Here is a 20,516-nt window from a genome sequence, read left to right as displayed (position 1 = left end):
ATGATTCATTGTCTATTCATGTATTCCACAGATGCAGGGTACATCAAGTTGATTGTGGAGCTTTAATCCGCTGCTTCTGAGGCTGCTGGGAGAGATTTCCCTTTCTCTTCTTTGTTCTCACAGCTCCCGGGTCTCAGCTTTGGACTTGGCCCCACTTCTCCGTGTAGGTCGCCGGACGACGTCTGTTCTTCGCTCAGACAGGACAGGGTTAAAAGAGCAGCCGCTTCGGGGACTCTGGCTCACTCAGTCTGCGGGGGAGGGAGGGGCACGGAGTGCGGTGCGAGCCTGCAGCGGCAGAGGCTGGCATGACATTGCACCAGCCCGAGGCGCACCGTGCGTTCTCCCAGGGAAGCCGTTCCTGGATCCCGGGACCCCAGCAGTGACGGGCTGCACAGGCTCCCCAGAAGGGGGGCGTGGAGAGTGACTTGCGCTCACACACAGGCCTCGTGGCGGCGGCAGCAGCCCCATCATCCCACGCCCGTCTCTGGGGTCCGCGCTTTCAGCTGCGGCTCGCGCCCGTCTCTGGAGCTCGTTTAAGCAGCCCTCTTAATCCTCTCTCCTCACGCACCAGGAAACAAAGAGGGAAGAAAAAGTCTCTTGCCTCTTCGGCAGGTCCAGACTTTCTCCCGGACTCCCTCCCGGCTAGCTGTGGCTCATTAGCCCCTTCAGGCTGTGTTCACGCCGCCAGCCCCAGTCCTCTCCCTGCGCTCCGACTGAAGCTCGAGCCTCAGCTCCCAGTGCCGCCCGCCCCGGCGGGCGAGCAGACAAGCCTCTCTGGCTGGTGAGTGCCGGTTGGCACCCTTCCTCTGTGCAGGAATCTCTCCGCTTTGCCCTACCCAGGTACGTGGGGAGTTTCTTGCCTTTTGGGAGGTCTGAGGTCTTCTGCCAGCATTCAATAGGTGTTCTGTAGGAGTTGTTCCACGTGTAGCTGTATTTCTGGTGTATCTGTGGGGAGGAAGGTGATCTCCGCCGAGACTGACTTTTAATGCATCAATAGAAGGGCTTTGAGAGGGAAGGTCTGTGAGATCCCAAAATTTAATATGTAGAATTTTACATACTTACAAGTTCTTTGGTAGCGATAATCCATAGTTTTTTATCAGATTTCTACCAGGATTTATGATCCCAAATATGTTTAATAACCATTGCTCTAGAAATAACTTAGCTTATTTGTCAGAAACGTGAATTGAATCCTGGCCCCCCTCACTAAGTTACAGTCCTTCATCTACAAAATTGCACTTGCCTCATAGTGTTATAAAGATTAAATGTAAAGCATTTAACACAGTTATCTGATGTGCAATAAGCACTCAGTAAACATTAGCTATTATTAAGATTAAGAACTGGACCAGTTATCTTCAGGTATGTAAACATATTTTCCAATAGGCTTTGAATGTAATTTTAAATCTTCTTGTGAAATTAATGTACTTAAAACATTTTAATTAGTAAAGTCATATTCCTTGTAACTGTTTCATTGTCCTAGGATAATAACGTTATGAACACTTTTCTGCCCTTCTCACCTCCACGAGAAAAGAAGTAGGGTTCTTAGATGCTGTTATTTCTGCTGACTGAACAACTGACAAGGGTATGAATTCCATGAAGCAGTCACCAGATCATGAATCTGATTATGGTAATGTCTCACTTTTAGTTATTTCATCTTTTTTATTTAGTTAACAATTTTGCTCATTATGTTTTCCCAACATCACCACAATCTGTTACTTTTGCCTTATCATAAATATCCAGTCCCTGGGCAGGATATGAGAATCTGCCTTTCCATGACTCATGGCCTCTCCCAGGCTCAGTGACACTCCAGTGACTTCCCCACTGCCACTCATTGCCACTTACTTTCTTTTGCATGAACCAGAGTATACCGTGTAAGAACCAAGGGAGGCATCAAAATATCTTGCAAGTCTGTTAAAAACAAACTTTTGAAAACTCTTTTGGGTTGTCAAGGAACTATGGTATAATGTAGTGGTGCTCAAGTTGGGGATATGCCCAAGAGTACAGAAATCCTTTCAGAGGAGTTCACATAGGCACAGATAATTTTAAAGGAATCAATTTCCAGATTCTCAACTTCCATAAGTACCCTTTCCTAAAACTGATTTATCCATTAATATGCTCATGTTCCTAATAGTTTTTCCCCACGTTATAAAAGAAAGCCATTGCCCTTATCCATCCCAAATATTACCCTAGATGAGAAAGCCATCAGGGGCCACACAGTGGTGAAACCTTTAATGATTCATTGAACTCTCATAAACTCATAAGACTTATTGAATTTCTCTGCTTTACAAATACTTCTGTTAAGGGTAAGGTTTTGTGTGTATTCTTGGTTGGTGTGTTATTCAATGAGAGAGTTAAGACATGTTTTTATCAAATCATACAAAATATATACTACAGTTACTGTCAGTCCTCATTTTATTTCACCTGATAAAATGTTTAAAATTTTCCATTTCCTATTTATGATACTTTTTTTTTTTTTTTTTTGGCCACACAGAGCAGCTTGTGGGATCTTAGTTCCCCGACCATGGATTGAACCCAGGCTCTGGCAGTGAAAGCGCCAAGTCCTAACCACTGGACTGCCAGGGAATTCTCAAGATACAGTATTTTTTAAATAGCTGCCAGATAGATTTGTTTTTATCAGAAAAAAACCTTCTCTTTCATTAGATTTCTTTTAAAAGTTGGATTATGATTCTTCTCAAAATAAGCATTTAACATAAAACTTGTGGTGGAGATTGCTGAGCTATTTATCCAGTCCATTTCTGCTTCCCCTGGTCACACTACTAGACTGCATTATCATCCTCCTGCTGTTTTAGGCTTGCCAGTATAACTGGTTCTGGATACTGGAAGGCAGGAGAGGTAAGGGGCACCACTTCTAGACCTGCCTATGTGCCATCTCCATGATCATTCTTTCCTTTTTTGACTGTGGAAGCCATATGTTGAAGACAGCAGAACCCTGACATGGAGGGACCTGTGTCCCTGAATCACCACCTAGTCCCTTTTGGGACTCTCTATTATCAAGAAATAGTCTTTTGTTGTATTAAGATGTCAAGAATTTGGAGTTACAGTAGTTAGTATTATCTTAACTGATAATGAAAAGTTTACTACCTATGTATAATAATTACCAAAATGTGTATATATGTTGTCTCGATCATTATGTATTAATATTTGTAATAATGACTCCAATCCAGAAGAAAAAAAGTTTTTATCAATTAGAGCCACTTAAGGTGAGAAGAAAATAAAAAATTTAATTGTGTACTTATTTTTGTTGTAGATACGTATCTGATGTTCAATAAGACATTCAAGCATTAAAATGTATTAGGATAAAAATCTGGAGAAACTGGAATGGAAATACAAGTTCAAGGAGAAAAGAGAAAGGTGTAAGTTTTCTAAATGTTAAAGAAGAGCTTGCTCATATACTTTAAAAAATGCATTTAAATGTTATATTTAGGTTTCATTGACTTCACTTAAAAAGTTATATTTATAACTTTATGTCAGTATTTATAATGTGCTGGAAGTTATGACCTTTGCCACTATTAAAATGAAAAATTTTAGATGTCAACTTAAAATGTGTGAGGGATACATACGTTTATGAAAATTATTTTAGAATGTTTTCAAGGAAAAATATTTTAAGACTGATGGGAAAGTGCAGACTTTGGAGTTAAATAGCTCTGCATCCAAATTCTGATTCTGCTGGATCACTGGACAAATTAGGTTAACCCATCTTCCCTTATTCTCCTCCAATATTTAAGTGAAAATACGTGTAAATTACTATCTGGCACTAACCTGCTCCTACTATTAATAATCTTAATGGGAGGGTGGGATAAATTAGGAGTTTGGGATTAACATATACACACTACTATATATAAAATAGATAAACAACAAGGACCTACTTTATAGCACAGGGAACTATATTCAATATCATGTAATAACCTATAATGGAAAATAATCTGAAAAAGAATATAAGAATATATATATATTATATATATGTATATTAGCCACTCAGGTGAAAATAACTTATCAAATCCCTCATATGTGAGAGTGAATTAAAAATTAGATACAGAGTGGAAAGACTTTTATTTGTGAGAGAAGGGATAATTTTAGAGCACGAACCAAGGGAAGAAGCTCTGTTACATGGCAAAATGGCAGTGGAAGGGACCTTATTTGAGAGGGTACTAAGAAAGATGGCAAGGCTGTTTGTAAAAGAAAAATGAGAAGGAAGCATAAATTTGCTTTAACTTACATTGTTGGTTCTAGTCTACCGTGCAATTAAAATGGCTCTTACATTTTAAAGTTACTCAAAAGCTTGCTTTTAAGTTGGTGTAATTATTTTATATGTACCATAAATAGCATGTGCTTTATGAATCTCCTCCCTTGTGTTCTACATGACTTCTATTTTAAGTAGCTCCAAAGTGATGCCAGAGAGTTAACTAGGTCAACTGCCACCTGTGTTTGTTTCTTTTATAAATCTTTTACATCTCTGAGAGAATTCAAGACATTAAGTATGGCACTTTCTTTACCTAATACCTCTGATTACAATGTGTAGCTATTGACTCAGCAGATGAATGCTAGTGGCCATGGCTGGAAGAGAAGCTGGGGAAGGCTGTGGAATTGCAAAGTTCATGCCTCGTAACAGGGCAAATGTGGTACCTGGTGTCAGCTGACCTTTCTATTAAAATTTGGACTTAACCACTAGAGTTCTTGCATTTAGGGAAGGGATCAGAGAAAGTCACAAGAGAACCATATTTTGAAAAATGTTAGCCAATGTTGGTGGGAGTATAAATTGGTACAAAAACTCTATGATTGAAAATTTAGCAATAGCTTTCAAAATTTTAAGCACATTTATCCTTTGACCTAGCAATTCCACTTCCCGGAATTTACCCTACAAATACAATCTTTGCACACATGTGCAAAGATGTACATACTAGTATAATCATGAAAGCGTTGTTTTAATAGCATAAGATTAGAAACAACATGAGTATCTGACTGGTGTGAGGTGATATCTCACTGTAGTTTTGATTTTCATTTCTCTAATAATTAGCAATGTTGAGCCATCTTCTCCTGTGCCTTTTGGCCATCTGTATGTCTTCTTTGGACAAATGTCTCTTTAGGTCTTCTGCCCAGTTTTTGATTGGGTTGTATTTTTTTTTTAATATTGAGCTGTATGAGCTGTTTGTTATATGTACATTTTTTAAAAGCTAATTTTTTTTTAAGTTCCTAGGCTTCACAAGGCTAAGAAACTAAGATTTGTTACTATGACTCATCTTAACATGTCCTTTTGGGATTTTAAACAGGAGATAATAAATTATGCTCCTTTTTTCCCCTTCAGTGCTCCAAGCCAACTCAGATATACCCAGGAGTCAGACAGAAGGGGAGCATAATATCTATTACTTACCACTAATGCTGGATTCGACAGCTGGGTTTAATGCTCACCCCTTTGCTCAGAAAATTAAACTTGCCCATCCAGAGACAACTGGACAAATGCAGGCCTCTCCTCAGAGGCAAGAGGCTCACCAGTTAGAAGCGGAAGAGGAGATGAAGAGGGAAAACTGGTCAGTTCTACAGAGAGTTCGCCCTGGTAAGAGGAAGGGAGAAAAGAGCTGAGTAGGGGAACTCAGTTCCTTTGCCTGTCTCACCAGTCACTCGCACAGGAAGAACGAGAGCTGAGAGGAGGGCGGAAATGACTGTTCCCAGTAGAAACTCCCGGAGGGTTTTTAGTTTCTGTTCTGGGGAGTCTGGCAGGGATGCTGTGAAGAGGAAGGATGGGTTTCTCCTATAAGCACCCAGCATTGCCGGCATACGGGGCTCTGTTTGCTGCTGATCACTGGTACCGACGGATCTCTCCTAATCCCCCTGCATCTTCTTTCATACTGGTTTGATCAGCACCCCTGGCATACCTGGCACAGCTTCTCGCCTTTTGCACGCAGCTTCCCTGGCCCCTCTTCCCACTCTGCTGGTGCCCCTTTGCCTTTGCAGACCCGATCAAGCTCTGCCTCTAGCAGCCCTCGCTCCACTGAGCCCGTTCAGGCCTGTCCTCTGACCCCCACTTTGGCCCTCAGCACGTGTTGCCTGTCTTGTTACATTTCTCCTTACGGCTCGAGGCTCTAGTACCTGTGATTTGCAGTCCTAAAGTGATCAGTTAAGGAAAGCTTAACTTCAAGAAATAAAAAGAGAGAGAGAGACGCTATGGACTACAATTATATGGTTTACATGTGGGAAACTAAGATTTATAACTTATGACTCATTTTGACATCCCAAATACAATATAGAAGATGATGTGTGGTGAAGGGGCTGAGATGTCCCTTCCCAGGCCATGGAACTTATTGTGCAGTGAGGGAAATTTAATCTCTCTCCCTGCTCCCATCTGCTGTTTCCCAGGATACTGTGGTAACTGTTTGTTCATAGATGCCCCAGAAGCTCTTGGAGGCGGCTGAGAATTAAGTTGCTTATTAATTCATTTAGTCTTGACCTACATATGGTTGAATAATCACAGGGCCATCTGTCTTTCTTAATTAACATGCAGAGATGAGGAGATTTCTCCCTACCTTCTGTGGATCGCGTGTGAATCTTGTCGAGAGGGCCCCAGAACGACTTGCTGCCAGAGTCCTGGCAATTGCTTATAAGTGAAACCAACAGCTAACGGGGAGGGCTTTTGTTGTTTTCACTTGTTTTGTCTTTTTTAAAAGGCCTGTTGTGACTAGCCCTTGCTATTTCACCAGCCAAAGATAATCTCATAAATGAGTAAGCAATACTATATTTCCTTTCAGGTTCAGGAGACAGAATAAGCGATTTTCCCAGATGCCTATGAGTTTTATCTCCCACAGGCTTCCACTTTTCCCACAGGGTCCTCACACTTGTCTGTATGAAATAGATGGACTAAAGCAGTTGTAAGGGCGGAAAAAAATTTCCCTTCTTCTCTTCTAGGTTCTTTGCATGTTCTAATAAATTAATATAAGACAGATTAACAAGAGAAAAACAAACAAAAATATAATAATATGTATACCTCCATGTATACACATATCCATGGGGGATGCCCAGGAAAACTGAGTAACTCGTCAAAATGTCAGAAACCCTCACCTTAAACACTATCTTCAGCTAAAGACAAAATAAAATGTTGGGAGTGGAGAGTCAGTTATGAGAGGTTATCAGGAAAAGTACAGTAAACAAGGGTAAGGTAGTTATGCAGATTTAAGTCCTTGCCAGTGATGAGTTCCTAAAGATTTGGTCGTCCTCCTCTTCCAGCTATAGAGAGGGAGACACCACTGGAAATAGAAATTTTCATTATAAATGTAAATGTTTCTTACAAAAGGCTAACTTCTACTCAGTTTTTAGAGCTTCTCTCATGTCTGCTGTTTTATAAAAATAACCAGCTTAAAATATGCCAAAGAGACATATTTTGGGGTGGCAAAATCTGTTCCCCTTCAAAGTCTATTACAGAACACTACTTCCTCTTGGTTGTTGACATGAAATGTGATGGGTTAAAAAGCTGTCAACTGAAACTAGACAAACCCTTATTTATTTTTTTATTGTAGTATAGTTGACTTACAGTATTAAATTAGTTTCAGGTATACAATGTAGTAATTCAATATTTTTATAGATTATACTCCATGCAAATTATTATAAAATATTATCTATATTCCCTGTGCTGTACATTATAGCCTTGTCATTTATTTTATACCTAATAGTTTCTATCTTTTAATCCCCTTCATCTATTTTGCCTCTCCCCCAAACCTTCTCCCTTTGGGTAACCACTAATTTGTTCTCTGTATCAGTCAGTCTATTTCTGTTTGTTATCAGACCAAACTTGGGTCTGCTGCCCAGTCACAGTAAAGCCTATCTACTGACACTGGATTGTGGTGAAGGAAAGTACAGTGTTTATTGTAAGGTGCCAGATATGGCGTCTGGGGCAGCCAATGCTCAGAAAACCTGAACTCTCTAGTGGGTTTCAGGGAAGCATTTTTAAAGTCAAGGTGATGGAGGGGAGTTGCAGGGTATGTGATCATCTTGTGCACGATTCTCTGATTGGTTGATGGTGAGGTAACAGGGCAGTGTCACAGAGGTTAACATTATCAATCCTCAGGCTTAGTAGGTCTGGGGGCTGTGTGCTCATGGTCATCAAATAGTTAACTTCTTACATTTGGTGGGGGTTTCAGCATCAGTAAAACAACTCAGGAAATGTGCATCAAATACTGTTATCTAGGTACTTCAGAGAGGAACTAAAGATTCTGTGATGCCATATGGCTGATATACTGTTCACATTCTTACCAGTTCTCCTGGCCCAAGTGCTTTTTTCTTTTTTTTTTTTTTCTTGGCCCGTTGCATGGCTTGTGGGATCTTACCTCTCTGACCAGGGATTGAACCCTGGGCCCTTGGTAGTGAAAGCATGGAGTCCTCACCACAGGACGGCCAGGGAATTCCCCTGACTGCCATTTTTGTCACTACACATTCACATCCTTTCGATGATTAATTGTTGAGCCAGGGTTTTGTGACCTAGGAGAGGCCTGGGGGACTGCAGCTTTTGTACAAACGAGACAGGCAGAGGACATGGGTGGATCCCCTATATCCACCATGTCTGTCACACGTTTTGTGTCAATTGAATCTTGGTATATCCCTGTGGGGTATGCAAGGCAGGTGTATAATCTCCATTTGATAGATCAATGAAAATAATTAAGTAAATTGAGCCTTAGAGAGGTGAGATATTTGTTAAGGTCACTGCTCTTAAGTGCAGAGTTGGAACTAGAACCGTGATTCTGGTCTTCTTACAAAGTGCTCTTTCCAATCTAGTACCCTAATGGAGTTTCCATATACCCCTTTATTACAGTACTGTAACGTCATGACCATTTATTTGTAATGTGACCACAGGCTACTATAGGTGAGCAGAATTTGCCACCCTAAAATATATCTCTTTGACATATTGTTTAAGGTTGCTTCTTTTCTTTTCTTTTCTTTTTTAAATGTATTTAGTTATTTGGCTGCATTGGGTCTTCGTTGCTGTATGCGGGCTTTTTCTAGTTGCAACGAGCGGGGGCTACTCTTCATTGCGGTGCGCAGTCTTCTCATTACGGTGGCTTCTTGTTGCGGAGCACGGGTTCTAGGCACACGGGCTTCAGTAGTTGTGGCACATGGACTTAGTTGCTCCGTGGCATGTGGGACCATGGCTCAAACCTATGTCCCCTGCATTGGCAGGAGGATTCTTAACCACTGCGTCACCAGGGAAGTCCGGCTGGTTATTTTCTGATAAACAGCAGACATGTGAAGGGCTCTGAAAACCAAGTAGGAGTTGCCCTTTTGCCTTCATTTACATTTGTACGGGAACTCTCCATTTGTAAGGGTGTCTCCCTCTCTACACCTGGAAGAGGAAAATAACCAAATCTTTAGGAACTCTTATCACTGGAGAAGGCAAGGACTTAAATTTGCATAACAGTCTTACCCTTGTTTACTGCGTTTCCTGGTCACCTCACTTAACTTACTCTCCTCACCCTCAACATTCTCTTTTGTCTTTAGCTGAGGATGGTATTTAAGGCGAGGGCTTCTGACATTTTGGCAAGTTAATCATCCTTCCTGTGTCTCTCCCATGTTCACATGTTATTAAACTTTGTTTGATTTTCTCCTGTTAATCTGTCTCATGTCAGTTTAATTTTTCGATCGCCCCAGAGAACCTAGAAAGGGAGCGGAAAATTTCTTCCTCCCCAACACTGCATTATACCTCTAGGAGTTCAGAGTGGACCAGTCTGACTAAAACGGCTTTGACTGGGACCTTGCCAGAGGTGGAGAACTATGAGAGCATAAGTTTGAGTTTTCCCCTTCTCTTGAATGCGTACACCACATATTCAAATCCATCTGCATACAAATGATGGGCTACCAAATGAACCTTGAAAAAGAACAAAGTTGGAAGACTCACACTTATCAATTTCAAAATGTACTACAAAGTTATTATCAAAACATATGATACTGGCATGCAGATGGACATATAGGCCAATAGAATAGAATAGAGAGCCTAGAAACAACCCTCATATATATAGTCAATTAATTTTCAACAGGGGTGCCAAGATCATTTAATGGGGAAAGGACCATCTTTTCAAGAAAGTGCTGGGAAAACTGGATATCCAACAGGCAGAAGAATGAAGTTGAACCTTTCCTTTATACCATATACAAAAATTAACTCAGAATGAGTCAAAGACCGAAATTTAAGAGCTGAAGCTATAAAACTCTTAGAAGAAAATGTAGGGGAAAATCTTCATGATTTCGGATTGGACAATCATTTGAGTATGACACCAAAAGCACAGGCAACAAAAGAATATAGAGATAAATTGGATGTCAACAAAATTAAGAACTTTTGTGCATCAAATTATACTATAAAAAGAATGAAAAAATAACGTACAGAATGGGGGATAATATTTGCAAATCATATGTCTGATAAGGGATTAATATCCAGAATATATAAAGAACTCCTATAACTCAACAACAAAAACAACCCAATTCAAAAATGGGCAAAACAGGACTTCCCTGGTAGTGCAGTGGTTAAGAATCCGCCGGCCAGTGCAGGGGACATGGGTTCGAGCCCTGGTCCGGGAAGATCCCACAGCCACAGAGCAACTAAGCCCACGTGCCAAAACTACTGAGCCTGTACTCTAGAGCCCGTGAGCCACAACAACAGAGCACGAATGCTGCAACTACTGAAGCCCATGTGCCTAGAGCCCATGCTCTGCAACAAGAGAAGCCACCACAATGAGAAGCCTGCACACCACAACGAAGAGTAGCTCCTGCTCGCTGCAACTAGAGAAAGCCCACGTGCAGCAATGAAGACCCAACACAGCCAAAAATAAATAAATTAAAAAAAAATTAAGTTCTAAAAAAAAAAAAAAATGGGCAAAAGGGACTTCCCTGGTGGTCCAGTGGGTAAGACTCCATGCTCCCAATGCAGGGACCACCAGGTTCGACCCCTGGTCAGGGAACTAGATCCCACATGCATGCCGCAACTAAGAGTCCACATGCTGCAACTAAGAAGTCTGCATGCTGCAACTAAGACATCACATGCCACAACGAAGATCCCGTATGCTGCAACTAAGACTTGGTGCAGCCAAAATAAATAAATAAAATAAATATTTTTTTAAAATGGGCAAAAGATTTGAATAGACATTTCACCAAAGAAGATAAACAAATGTCCAATAAACACATGAAACAATGAGCAACATCATTAGTCATTAGGGGAATGCAAATCAAAACCACAATGAGCTACCACTCATACCCATTAGGATGGCTATTATAAAAACAAAAATTATAACACAACATTGTAATTCAACTATACTTCAATAAAAAATAAACTTAAAAAAATTTGAAAATGGAAAGTAACAAGTGTTAGCAAGGATGTGGAGAAATTAGAACCTTTGTGTATTGCTGGTAGAAATGGTACAACTGCTGTGGAAAACAGTTTGGCAGTTCCTCAAAATCTTAAACGTTGAATTACCATAAGACCCAGCTATCCTACTTCTGCGTATGTACCTAAGAGAATTGAAAACAAGGACTCAAACAGATAATTGTACATCAATGTTCATAGCAGCATTATTCACAATAGCTGAAATGTGGGATAACCCAAATGTCCGTTGACAGATGAATGAACAAACAAAATGTGATTTATCTATACAGTGGAATATTATTCAGTCATAAAAAAGGAATAGAATTCTGACACATGCTACAGCATGGATGAACCTTGAAAACATTATGCTAAGTGAAAGGAAACACACAAAAGGACAAGTATTTTATGACTCCACTCAAATGAGGCACCTATAATAGGCAAATTCATAGAAACAAACTAAAACAGAGGCTACCAGGAGCTGGAGGGAGGAAGAAGGAGGAGTTACTACTTAGCGGGTATAAGGTTTCTGCTTGGGTCCATGAAAAAGTTTTGAAAACATAGTTACAGAATATTGTGAATGTATATACTTTTTTTTTGAAGTTATTTATTTATTTTTGGCTGTGTTGGGTCTTTGTTGATAGGCACAGGCTTTCTCTAGTTGCAGTGAGCAGGGGCTACTCTTCGTTGCGGTGGGTGGGCTTCTCATTGTGCTGGCTTCTCTTTGTTGCAGAGCATGGGCTCTAGAGCACGGGCTCAGTAGTTGTGGCACACGGGCTTAGTTGCTCCACGGTATGTGGGATCTTCCCGGGCCAGGGCTCGAACCCGTATACCCTGCACTGGCAGGCGGATTCTTAACCCCTGTGCCACCAGGGAAGCCCTGAATGTATATACTTAATGCCACTGAATTGTACACTTAAAAATGCTAAAATGATACAATTTTAATGTTAATGGTATGTATATTTCACCACTGCAAAAAAGATTTGAACATAAAGCAAAAAATAAATTATGGGCTAGATGCTTTACAGAGATAGAGAAGCAGGAACTCATAATTGCTCAGAAAATAAAAAGTTAGTTTGAAAGAGGGGGACAGGACTTGAGTGGCTGAAACCAAGAGTAGTGATTTGGAGACAGCTTGGTGGAGAAGGCTGAGAAGTAAGAAGAGGGAAAAGAGCAAAAACGTATTGGGTACTCATTATTTACCAGACTCCATGAGAAAGCTTTCATATACTTTATTTGTTCCATCCTCACAGCAATTTTGTGTGGTAGGTAGTTATGAACCTAATGTTTTATGTGAGGAAACAGAATTTTAGGTTAATAACTTGATCAAGGATTTACACAATTAGTGGCAGAGCCAGAATTTAAAACCCAGTCTGTCATCTCTAGAGCCCATACTCTTATTTTGTTGAGAACTGGAACAGATTTTTTTGGTTAAGAACTGGAACAGATCCACCCCACAGGCTTATTGTGATAGTTAAATAAGAATTTTTTGAGCTGGAAAATTCTGAATACACCTAAGGATTTTGTACTGTTCTTTGATTGCTCTATCCTCTATGCTACAATTGGAGGCTGAGACTTCTTTTAAAGCACTCTCTGCCATAGCGGATGTTTCATTTATATTACCGAAAGCTTGAAATTTTGGCTTCTCTGTACAAATCAAGTCTCGGAGACAGACTTTTGGGTGAAGTAGAGATGGATTTCTTTATTGCTTTGCCAGGCAAAGGGAGACACATCAGGCTTCTGCCTCAAAAAACTATGTGTCAGCAACCCAGGAGAATTTGATGAGGAGTTTATAACAATGATTCAAAGGTGGGGTCTCTGACAAGATTAGGGTGTGTGAAGGGCCTGCACGCCTTTAATCTCATCTCAGATGGTCTCCTAATCTTGATGAGCTTCTCTGGTCCCTTTAATCTTGCCTCAGGTGGTTTCTTGGTTGCTCCTCCTTTGATTAGCAACTAATCAAATGAATCTACCCTTCATTGAACTCAGGGAAGGTCATGGAGGCTGGTGTCTTGCCTACAAGAAAGACAAAAGGGCCTCTGTGCCTGGGAACAACACAGGGCCTTCCTCGGTTTCACTTGGTTTGTTTCCATACTCTTCCACCATTTGTGAATTTCTCAGTGGCAAAGCCTCTATCTTATTCATTGTTTCGGGCAGGATTTAAACTAGAACAGTGACAGGGAGATCAGCTCGGTGCTTTGTGACCACCTAGAGGGGTGGGATAGGGAGGGTGGGAGGGAGGGAGATGCAAGAGGGAGGGGATATGGGGATATATGTATATGTATAACTGATTCACTTTATTATAAAGCAGAAACTAACACACCATTGTAAAACAATTATACTCTAATAAAGATGTTAAAAAATTTTTAAAAATAAAAAATAAACTAGAGCAGTGTTTGTCAGAACAGAAGATGGGGTTTAAAGAAGTGGGCAGGATGAGAGTCAAACATCATCTCTGTGTGACTTACTCCAAAAGCTTCCTGAATCCCTACCATACCAAGTATTATCATTACCCTCACTGCTCTCACCATCATCAACATGTATAATCATCATTAACCACAGCAACAACAACCCCAGTAGCAACAGACATGTTATCAGAGCCTACCAGGTGCAAGCTACTAGCCAGGGCTACAAATAAAAGTTTTAAGCCACTGCTTTCAAAGTGTCTAGAAAAGCCTCTAATCTTTCCCACCCTTCCCTATCCTGTCCTCTAATGCCAGACGCTCCTTTCATAAACCCTACTTTAATCATGTCACTCACTGAGTGTTGCTGAAAAGAAATTCCTTAGTATTTAGGCCTTCAAAATCGAGATCTTAATATATATATATAAAATTTATATATATATATATATTTAACATCTTTATTGGAATATAATTGCTTTACAATGGTGTGTTAGTTTCTGCTTTATAACAAAGTGAATCAGCTATACATATACATATATCCCCGTATCTCCTCCCTCGCGTCTCCCTCCCACACTCTCTATCCCACCCCTCTAGGTGGTCGCAAAGACTGAGCTGATCACCCTGTGCTATGCGGCTGCTTCCCATTAGCTATCTATTTTACATTTGGTAGTGTATATATAAATCCATGCCACTCTCTCACTCCGTCCCAGCTTACCCTTCCCCCTGCCCGCGTCCTCAAGTCCATTCTCTATGTCTGCGTCTTTATTCCTGTCCTGCCCTTAGGTTCATCAGAACCATTTAAAAATTTTTTTTAGATTCCATATATATGTGTTAGCATACAGTATTTGTTTTTCTCTTTCTGACTTACTTCACTCTGTATGACAGACTATACATCCATCCACGTCACTACAAATAACTCAATTTGGTTTCCTTTTATGGCTGAGTAATATTCCATTGTATATATGTGCCACATCTTCCGTACCCATTCATCTGTCGATGGACACTTAGGTTGCATCCATGTTCTGGCTACTGTAAATAGCGGTGCAATGAACACTGTAGTACATGAGTCTTTTTGAATTATGGTTTTCTCAGGGTTTATGCCCAGTAGTGGGGTTGCTGGGTCATATGGTAGTTCTATTTTTAGTTTTTTGAGGAACCTCCCTACTGTTCTGAATAGTGGCTGTATCAATTTACATTCCCACCAGCAGTGCAAGAGGGTTCCCTTTTTTCCACACCCCCTCCAGCATTTATTGTTTGCAGATTTTTGATGATGGCCATTCTGAATGGTTGAGGTGATACCTCACTGTAGTTTTGATTTACATTTCTCTAATGATTAGTGATGTTGAGCATCTTTTCATGTGTTTGTTGTCAATCTGTATATCTTCTTTGGAGAAATGTCTATTTAGGTCTTCTGCCCATTTTTGGATTGGGTTGTTTGTTTTGTTGATATTGAGCTGCATGAGCTGCCGGTATATTTTGGAGATTAATCCTTTGTCAGCTGCTTCATTTGCAAACATTTTCTCCCATTCTGAGGGTTGTCTTTTTGTCTTGTTTGTGGTTTCCTTTGCTGTGCAAAAGCTTTTAAGTTTCATTAGGTCCCATTTGTTTATGTTTGTTTTTATTTCCATTTCTTTAGGAGGTGGGTCAAAAAGGATCTTGGTGTTATTTATGTCATAGAGTGTTTTTCCTATTTTTCCTCTAACGGTTTTATAGTGTCTTGCCTTACATTTGGGTCTTTAATCCATTTTGAGTTTATTTTTCTGTATGGTGTTAGGAAGTGTCCTAATTTCATTCTTTTACATGTAGCTGTCCAGTTTTCCCAGCACCATTTATTGAAGAGGCTGTCTTTTCTCCACTATATTCTCTTGCCTCCTTTATCAAAGATAAGGTGACCATATGTGCATGTGTTTATCTCTGACCTTTCTATCCTGTTCCATTGATCTATATTTCTGTTTTTGTGCCAGTACCATACTGTCTTGATTACTATAGCTTTGTAGTATAGTCTGAAGTCCAAGAGCCTGATTCCTCCAGCTCCGTTTTTCTTTCCCAGGATTGCTTTGGCTATTCGTGGTCTCTTATGTTTTCATACAAATTGTGAAATTTTTTGTTCTAGTTCTGTTAAAAATGCCATTGGTAGCTTGATAGGGATTGCATTGAATCTGTAGATTGCTTTGGGTAGTATAGTCATTTTCACAGTGTTGATTCTTCCAATCCAAGAGCATAGTATACCTCTCCATCTGTTTGTATCATCTTTAATTTCTTTCATCAGTGTCTTATAGTTTTCTGCATACAGGCCTTTTGTCTCCTTAGGTAGGCTTATTCCTAGGTATTTTATTCTTTTTGTTGCAGTGGTAAATGGGAGTGTTTCCTTAATTTCTCTTTCAGATTTTTCATCATTAGTGTATAGGAATGCAAGAGATTTCTGTACATTAATTTTGTATCCTGCTACTCTACCAAATTCATTGTTTAGCTCTAGTAGTTTTCTGGTAACATCTTTAGGATTCTCTATATATAGTATCATGTCATCTTCAAACAGTGACAGCTTTACTTCTTTTTTTCCAATTTGGATTCCTTTTATTTCTTTTACTTGTCTGATTGCTGTGGCTAAAACTTCCAAAACTATGTTGAATAATAGTCATGAGAGTGGTCAGCCTTGTCTTGTTCCTGATGTTAGAGGAAATGGTTTCAGTTTTTCACCATTGAGAACAATGTTGGCTGTGGGTTTGTCATATGTGGCCTTTATTATGTTGAGGTACGTTCCCTCTATGCCTACTTTCTGGAGAGTTTTTATCATAAATGGGTGTTGAATTTTGTTGAAAGCTTTTTCTGCATCTGTTTAGATTATCATATGGTTTTTATCCTTCAATTTTTTAATATGGTGTATCACGTTGATTGATTTGCATATATTGAAGAATCCTTGCATTCCTGGGATTCTGGAATCCCATGCTGTATGATCCTTTTAGTGTGCTGTTGCTTTCTGTTTGCTAGTATTTTGTTTAGGATTTTTGCATCTATGTTCATCAGTGATATTGGCCTGTAGTTTCCTTTTTTTGTGACTTCTTTGTCTGGTTTTGGTATCAGGGTGATGGTGGCCTCGTACAATGAGATTGGCAATGTTCCTCCCTTTGCTATATTTTGGAAGACTGAGAAGGATACGTGTTAGCTCTTCTCTAAATGTTTGACAGAATTCTCCTGTGAAGTCATCTGGTCCTGGGCTTTTATTTTTGGAAGATTTTTAATCACAGTTTCAATTTCAGTGATTGTGATTGGTCTGTTTATATTTTCTACTCCTTCCTGGTTCAGTCTCAGAAGGTTGTACTTTTCTAAGAATTTGTCCATTTCCTCCAGGTTGTCCACTTTATTGGCATATAGTTGCTTGTAGTAATCTGTCATGATCCTTTGTATTTCTGCAATGTCAGTTGTTACTTCTCCTTTTTCATTTCTAATTCTGTTGATTTGAGTCTTCTCCCATTTTTCTTTATGAGTCTGGCTAATGGCTTATCAATTTTGTTTATCTTCTCAAAGAACCAGCTTTTAGTTTTATTGATCTTTGCTATTGTTACCTTCATTTCTTTTTCATTTATTTCTGATCTGATCTTTATCATGTCTTTCCTTCTGCTAACTTTGGGGGATTTTTGTTCTTCTTTCTCTAATTGCTTTAGGTGTGAGGTTGGGTTGTTTATTGAGATTTTTCTTGTTTCTTGAGGTAGGATTTTATTCCTATAAACTTCCCTCTTAGAACTGATTTTGCCACATCCCTTAGGTTTTGGGTCTCTGTGTTTTCATTGTCATTTTTTTTTAGGTATTTTTTTGATTTCCTCTTTGATTTCTTCAGTGATCTCTTGGTTATTTACTAGTGTATTATTATTATTATTTTTGCGGTAAGTGGGCCTCTCACTGTTGTGGCCTCTCCCGTTGTGGAGCACAGGCTGTGGACGTGCAGGCTCAGCAGCCATGGCTCACGGGCCTAGCCCTCTGTGGCATGTGGGATCTTCCCAGACCGGGGCACGAACCCATGTCCCCTGCATCGGCAGGCGGACTCTCAACACTGCGCCACCAGGGAAGCCCCTACTAGCATATTATTTAGCCTCCATGTGTTTGTAGTTTTAACATATTTTTTCCTGTAATTGATATCTAGTCTTATAGTGCTGTTGTTGGAAAAGATACTTGATACGATTTCAGTTTTCTAAAATTTACCAGGGCTTGATTTGTGACCCAAGATATGGTCTATCCTGAGAATGTTCCATGAGCACTTGAGAAGAATGTGAATTCTGTAGTTTTTGGATGGAATGTCCTATAAATATCAATCAAAGTCCATCTTCTTTAATGTGTCATTTAAAGCTTGTGTTTCCTTATTTATTTTCATTTTGGGTGATCTGTCCATTGTTGAAAGTGGGGTGTTAAAGTCCCTTACTATGATTGAGTTACTCTCGATTTCCCCTTTTATGGCTGTTAGCATTTGCCTTATTATATTGAGGTGCTCCTATGTTGGGTGCATAAATAATAACAATTGTTATATCTTCCTCTTGGATTGATCCCTTGATCATTATGTAGTGTACTTCTTTGTCTCTTGTAATAGTCCTTATTTTAAAGTCTATTTTGTCAGATATGAGAATTGCTACTCTATTTTTCTTTTGATTTCCATTTGCATGGAATGTCTTTTTCCATCATCTCATTTTCAGTCTGTATGTGTCCCTAGGTCTGAAGTGGGTCTCTTGTAGACAGCATACATATGGGTCTTGTTTTGGTATCCATTCAGCCAGTCTATGTCTTTTGGTTGGAGCATTTAATCCAATTACATTTAAGGTAATTATTGATATGTATGTTCCTATTACCATTTTCTTAATTGTTTTGCATTTGTTTTGGTAGGCCTTTTCCTTCTCTTGTGTTTCCTGCCTAGAGAAGTTCCTTTAGCATTTGTTGTAAAGCTGGTTTGGTGGTGCTGAATTCTCTTAACTTTTGCTTATCTGTAAAGTTTTTAACTTCTCCATCGAATCTGAATGAGATCCTTGCTGGGTAGAGTAATCTTGGTTGTAGGTGTTTCCCTTTCATCACTTTAAATATGTCCTGCCACTCCCTTCTGGCCTGCAGAGTTCCTGCTGAAAAATCAGCTGTTAACCTTATGAGGATTCCCTTGTATGTTATTTTTTGCTTTTCCCTTACTGCTTTTAATATTTTTGCTCTGTATTTAATTTTTGATAGTTTGATTAATATGTGTCTCAGCATGTTTCTCTTTGTGTTTATCCTGTCTGATACTTGCTGTGCTTTTGGACTTGAATGCCTGTTTCCTTTCCCATGTTAGGGAAGTTTTCGACTATAATCTCTTCAAGTATTTTCTCCGACTCTTTCTTTTTCTCTTCTCCTTCTGGGACCCCTATAATTCTAATGTTGTTGTGTTTAATGTTGTCCTAGAGGTCTCTGAGACTGTCCTCAATTTTTTTCATCCTTTTTTCTTTATTCTGCTCCCTGGCCGTTATTTCCACCATTCTTCCAGTTCTTCCAATTCACTTATCCGTTCTTCTGCTTCAGTTATTCAGTTATTGATTCCGTCTAGAGTATTTTTAATTTCATTTATTGTGTTGTTCATCATTGTTTGTTTGCTGTTTAATTCTTCTAGATCCTTGTTAAATGTTTCTTGTATTTTCTCCATTCTGTTTCCAAGAGTTTGGATCATCTTTACTATCATTTCTCTGAATTCTTTTTCAGGTAGGTTGCCTATTTCGTCTTCATTTATTTGGTCTTGTAGGTTTTTACCTAGCTCCTTTGTCTGTAAGATATTTTTTCGTCATTTTATTTTATTTTATTTTTTGATGGGTGTATTCCTGTCTTACTGGTTGTTTGGCCTGAGATGTCCAGTACTGGAGTTTGCAGGCAGTTGGGTAGAGTTGTGTCTTGGTGCTGAGGTGAGGACCTCCAGAAGGCCTCACTCTGACTGATATTCCCTAGGGCCTGAAGTTCTCTGTTAGTCCAGCGATTTAGACCCAGAGCTCCCACCACAGGAGCTCAGGCCCAAACTCCAGCCTGGGAACCAACATCCTGCAAGCTTTGTGGCATGATAAAAAAAAAAAAAAAAAAAAGGGAAGGAAAAAAAGGAGCAGTACAATATCAAAGAATAAAAAATAAAATAGAATTAGAAAGATAAAAATTATATTAGGGGCTTCCCTGGTGGCGCAGTGGATCAGAGTCCGCCTGCCGATGCAGGGGACGCGGGTTCGTGCCCCGGTCTGGGAGGATCCCACGTGCCGCGGAGTGGCTGGGCCCGTGGGCCGTGGCCGCTGGGCCTGCGCGTCCGGAGCCTGTGCTCCGCAACGGGAGAGGCCACAACAGTGAGAGGCCCGTGTACAGAAAAAACAAAAAACAAAAAACAAACAACAAAAAAAATTATATTAGGAAAAATAGAACTATAATTGAAACAACTGCAGCAAGGTAAAATAAAACCACAACAGAGGGCTTCCCTGGTGGTGCAGTGGTTGAGAGTCCACCTGCTGATGCAGGGGACACGGGTTTGTGCCCCGTTCCGGGAGGGTCCCTCATGCCACAGAGCAGTGGGCCCGTGAGCCATGGCTGCTGAGCCTGTGCATCCAGAGCCTGTGCTCCATGGCGGGAGAGGCCACAGCAGTGAGAGGCCTGCATATCGCAAAAAAAAAAAAAAACACACAACAGAAAAAAGAATTTTAAAAGGGAGGGTGGGAAACAAGCCAAAAGGAGAGAATATTAACAAAGTATAAAGAATAAAATAAATTAGAAAATAAAAGATTTATTAGGAAAAA

The sequence above is a fragment of the Mesoplodon mirus genome (genome assembly GCF_964341445.2).
Source record: "Mesoplodon mirus genome assembly, chromosome: 2".
In the NCBI taxonomy this organism is placed as follows: Eukaryota; Metazoa; Chordata; class Mammalia; order Artiodactyla; family Ziphiidae; genus Mesoplodon; species Mesoplodon mirus.
The sequence above is the reverse complement of the archived record's forward strand: the minus strand, read 5'-3'. Positions refer to the sequence as shown.